The sequence below is a fragment of the Natrix helvetica genome, assembly GCF_964273705.1.
Source record: "Natrix helvetica genome assembly, chromosome: 12".
Classification (NCBI taxonomy): domain Eukaryota; kingdom Metazoa; phylum Chordata; class Lepidosauria; order Squamata; family Natricidae; genus Natrix; species Natrix helvetica.
In genome coordinates, this window is record NC_138556.1 from 11,437,460 (window position 1) to 11,443,459 (window position 6,000).

Here is a 6,000-nt window from a genome sequence, read left to right on the forward strand (position 1 = left end):
CAGCAAACGGAATGTACCCCAAGCAACCCATGAGTTTCTGTTTGCCCTTCTGATGTTGTGGATGGCTACGTTGCATGACAACCATTCACAGCTTTTCTTTTATTAAAAATAAGGAGGGGTGTGTGTGGAAACCGCTCTCTTTGATGCTCACCACCCCATGCCATGTTACCAGCCTCATTTTTCTCATGCTACGACAGGTCAGTGGGTGCCTATGTGTAGAGGTGCCAGCTGGTACACGCAACCATGATTATCATGGCTGGGGATTGCAAAGGTTTCCCTCTCGGGAGGGCAGAGAGAGTTACATACACAGTGAGTTCTTTGTTTGTCCCGGCTGCCTGCGCTAGTCGTTGGAGTTCCTAGCCATCTTTCACAGAACAGAGGGACTTTGTTGGGGGAGGTGGGGGGGGGGGGAGCTGCCTCGGAATTTTAATGTGCTGTTTTTTGTGTGTGTTCCCTTCCTCCAATCTGGTAGCTCAGGACCACGCAGAGTTTGCGTCCCTTAATGCGCGAGGTAAACAAATAAATGGCACAATCTTTTCTCAATGCAAAATGGAAAGAGGGAAGAGGAGGAGGAGGAGGAGGAGGAAGGGGGTGTGTGGAAGCTCAGGAGCTCTCAATAAACAGAAGGGCTTTGTGTACTCAAATTCAAGTTTGTTTTTTTAACACGCTGCATGCCCCTTCATGCCAGAGAAAAGGAAGACTCTGGGAAGGGAAGGGGGGGGGGGGTTAGTAGATCAGGAAGAAGGAAATGAACGGATGAGGCCCTTCTCTTCATTCAGGAAAGCGTTTTTGATAGATCTGCTGTAGATCAGGAAGAGGAAATGAATAAATGGATGAATGAATGAATGAATGAGGACCTTCTCTTAATTCAGGAAAGCATTTTTGATAGATCTGCTCTAGATCAGGAAGAGGAAATGAATGAATGAGGATCTTCTCTTCATTAAGAAAAGTTTTTTTGATAGATCTGCTGAAGATCTCAGTTGCTTCATGAAAGGAAAATAAGTAAGAGAGGGTGAACTGGGATAATTTTATTGTTAGGAGGCATCAATCATACCTACATCCACACTCATACATCACCTTATTACATTGTTTTGTTTTTCATTTAGTTCTATGCCCGATCTTCAGACTATCCCAGATATCACAAATATGTAGGTATCTTGACAGGAATTCATCCTTTTTGAAGTCAGGGAGCTTTTTAAAAAGAATCATTTATCTCAGTGTCTTGCTTTTTCTGCCTCAAATCTCCTAGGAACATCTCTCCCATTTTTTTAGAAAATCACTAGACTGAGACTTGTTCTATATGTTAGGCCTGGAGTGAGAGAGTTGGTGATTCAGGAAGTATTCAGACATTATCCATCAGATTAAGGCATAATATGATTGACTGACTTGAGCCCTGTGTGCTCTGTGAATATAGCAATGGATTATTTATTTTATTTATTTGTTTGTCAAATATGTACAAGATAACAAGGGTAGATTGGAACATAAATATAAACAAAGGAAGTAAGTACAGATAAATGGGGACAGTAGGACAAGAACAGTAGGCACGCTGGTGCGCTTATGCATGCCCCCTTTACAGACCTCTTAGGAATGGGGTGAGGTCCACGGTAGACAGTTTGAGGTTGAAGCTGTGGGGGTTTGAGGTTTGTGTTTGCTTAAGGTTTAGCACATTGCGTGAAGGCAACCTATGAAAGAGAGGTGGGCCCAAGGTGGCAACTGATTAAAATCCTTAAGAGTGGGGCCACAGTGCCTCAGAATACAACGTTTTCTTTCGGCCTTCCTTTCCAAAATCACATGCAACTTCTGAGGCTCAGCTGAGTCCTTTTCTTTGGGGATGGTGGAGTCATGGTCAGATCAAGGCTTGTTGCCAAGATAAAACCGATTGGCATTATATATTTATAATTAATAAATATCTCCAGAGGAGCTTTTTTTAAAAAAAACCAGGCCCAATTACAAACATGATTAGGGGACTGGAGACTGAAACATATGAAGAATGGTTGCAAGAACTGGACATGCCTAGTTTAATAGACATAGCAGGGTTCCAATATTTGAGGGGGGATCAACGTATTCTCCAAAGCACCTGAAGACAGAACAAGAAGCAATGGATGGAAGCTAATCATGGAGAAAACCAACATAGAGGTAAGAAAAAAAATTTCTGACAGTGGGAACAATTTACCAGTGGAACAGTTTGCCTCCAGAAGTTGTGAGCACTCCATCACTGTAGGCTTTCAAGAAGAGATTGGAGAGCCATTTGTTTGAAATAGTATAGTCCTCCCACTTGGGCAAGGGGTTGGACAAGAAGCTCTCCCAGGTTCCTTCCAACTCTATTATTCTGCTATTCTGTCAGTTCTTTCTAAAATCTGAAGGAACTCCTTACTAGTTGAAACCAATATGGATCAACAGTTGATCAAAAATAGATACCAATGCTCCTTTAACTGCCTCATTTCAGTGAGATAATTTTCGGGGGCCCACTAACCATTTTTTAGAGCCATCAGACATAGCATACTGAGTTCTATTTTCCCATCAACTCTTAGTGCATTTTCATTGTTTCTGCCTTGTTTGGCCAACATTCTTCTCATTTTATAACATCCACAGCTTAAGGCCATAAAATCACAAATACACCAGCTTTTTCCAAGCCTAGGATGTGGCCTCAGAAGTCCTTGACAAATTGCAACACTGAATGTGCCACACTGGGGAGGGGGGGGGGGAGAGGAATAGCAAATTGCTCCCCACACCGTTGCCAGGAAAACCACAAAGCTGTGTCCTTGAATTCTTGAGTTAAGCTCAATTCAAAGAAGACTTTCTTTTAGTAACGTGCCAGAAGAGGAAGCTTATTCATTACATGGTGGAATAGTCCTATTGGCTTTGTTTCATTAATTTAATTTAATTGTGCTTCTATTTTCATTAAGTGAAATCAAATGCAGGTCTTCTTGATGTATTCACTTCTCTGCAGGCCTGTACACTTTTGAGAGGACAACGGGTTGAACCAAATCAAAGACAGTCTTGGCTCCCAGTCCAGAAGTATTTTTGTCACCTCCAGTATAGATTTAATCTTTTAAGCAGGTTCCCCAGATTTTCGTTACTTGGTTGAACATTGAATCTGATTGGTTTAAAATTCTGGGATGGATAATGGGCCTGGCATTGTTCCAACCAATGTCTTTTTTCTTTGTTATCCAAACCAAGAATTATTATGAGATAAGGCGTGTTTTCCCTTCACATATATTCCGCAAGAATTAGCAAACAAACTACATCATCTTTACACCAGCTCAGATACCGATAGGTGTAACCCTTTGTTTTATGAATTAAATAAAGAAAAAAAGCATATTGTTTTCAGTGTGAAAATGAATAGGGAGCAGATCTATTTGATCCCTATGGTTGTTTTTGCCAATTAAAAGTTTACTAACAATCCCATTTTGGAAACAGCTGCAGGTTTGATTCTAGTTTGGAATTACATGTAAACCTAATATTGTAAACAAGGTTCTTGTGGTAACTACCAATCAGAAAAGGCTAATGGTGGGATTCAAATAATTTAACAGCCGGTTCTCTGCCCCAATGAACAGCTGGGTTGGTGTGGCTCGGTGGTCATGTGACCAGGTGGGCGTGGCCAACTCAACGTCACTCAAGTCAATGGTTGCTTTGTCTTAGCTGTTACAATGTAATAAGGGTTAACCGGAGAGGCAGTTTCTGTAAGCAGGGCAATAAAGATGAGACTAGAAACAACACCAGAATGTTTCCTTCCTGCCTTCCTTACAGGATTAGCCCTGTAAAGTGGAAAAAAACAAAATGAGATTTCTTCCAACAACCGGTTCTCCAAACTGCTTAGAAAGTTAACAGCCAGTTCTCCCGAATAGGTATGAACTGGCTGAATCCCATCACTGGAAAAGGCCCATGATGTCATTCAAAGAAAGCATTTGAAAACAGTGGCTTTATATTTGCTGTCGGTCCCAGACAATGCATCTGGGGCAATGCACAGGCTCCAAAATCCAAGCAATTGCAGCCAAATGCAAAGATACTACAAAGAACAGACCTCCTTTCTCTGAGTGTATAATCTTTTTTGTAATTCAGTGAGCAAATTAGGAATTAGGATTAGATCAAATCAGTTAAAGCAGATCACCCATCAGGAATAAGACTGAGCTTTTAATTTCAGGGTAATACGGGCTTCAAAACATTAGCAGAGTGGGCTAGCGGGGGAAAAAAATCACCCCAAAAACAAAACAAAAACAAAGAGACAGCAGGAAGATCTTTCAAATCTTGACACTTACTCAGCCTGACTCTTCATTTTCCTAATGAACAATATGGAGATCTTTCAGAAACTGGCCAAAACTGCTTCTAAGGAACATCTTGAGTCTATAATCCGAATTTCTGGCTGTAAAAGGATTTCAAGAACAGTGTTTGGCACATTGAAAACCAGAAAAGACTGGACTAAATGCTATAATATAAGTGTTATTTGGGGGAGAGAGAGAGAGGTGGAATCAGGAGGCAGGTGTCAAATATCTTATATCTGCTTTGCTTTTTATTAGAAATCGAAGGTCCACAGCGATAGCCAGATGTCAATTAGTCTGAATGTACAGTGTTTTCACACGTATGTACAAGCACACACAAATTCACTCCTGGTTCTCTTTCCCAACCATTACTAATTAGAGCATGCTAATTAGTTGTTGCTAGGATTAAACAATTGGGAGAAACTAAGGAAACACAAACGCTTGTGTATCATTCAGACATTTACAGACAGATTCCAATCCACCACCTGCCTTGCTGTCATCTATTCCTAAATTTAAAGCAACTGTCTTCCTAAAATGTCCACAATCAAGGATTAAAATGATGAATGTGTGTATATATTTACACATCCAGAGACACACAAACATACATACATGCATGCATACATACATACACACCCACACACACACATCCAGAGAAAGAGTGGGAGGATTGGCTTTAGGAATATATTAGCAATAATATCCATGATTATTTATTAAAATTCCACAAATCACTCATAAAATATTGAAGAGATTTGAAATTATGTTATTGCAAGTCAAGGGAAGAAAAGAATCCATCAAATGTTTGCATTTCCAAATGCTGGAGGCTTTCAAAAAGAGACTGGGCAACCATTTATTTGAAATGGTACAGGGTCTCCTGCTCAAGCAGGGCATTGGACTAGAGGAACTCCAAGGTCCCTTCCAACTCTATTATTCTTTGTTCTATATATTCTGCACAAATCTATTTTAACATATTGACTTGATTTACTCATCACACTAACCCATGTCCTACCTAACTCTAACCGATTAAACCACAATTGGCTGCATTTGTTTGGATCATACGGAGCTTTCAGCTAACATTGACAGAATCCAGTGGGTGGGTTCTCAGAAGACATAAGGTCAAACCATTCTCAAGCATAGCTTAGTGCTATGTGTAAACTTCATCATGACTGCGTGCTATTCATTTACAGGCTGCCAAATGCATGGGGAAATAGCTATTTCTGAAGCTATTTCTATTTCAGTGGCTAAGATGCTGAGCTTGTTGATCAGAAAGGTCGGCAGTTCAGCGGCTTGAATCCCTGGCGCCGTGTAATAGTGAGCTCCTGTTATTTGTTGCAGCTTCTGACAACCTAGCAGTTCAAAAGCACGTAAAAATGAAAGTAGAAAAACAAGAACCACCTTTGGTGGGAAGGTAACAGTGTTCCGTGCGTCTTCGGCGTTTAGTCATGCCAGCCATATGACCACAGAGACGTCTTCAGACAGCGCTGGCTCTTTGGCTTTGAAATGGAGATGAGCACCGCCCCCTAGAGTCGGGAATGACTAGCACTTGTGTGCGAGGGGAACCTTTATCTTTACCTTATGTTCGAATCCGAAATATAATATTCTGCCTTTCCAATATTTCCCAGGATATTTCCTTTTTTTTAGGAGAGGGGTAAGTTTTAACTTCCCACGGGACAAAACGAGATCCATCCAAAGAATATTTGTTATTATAGGTTGATCTTTTGCAGAGAGTTGAACTCCGTGAGTT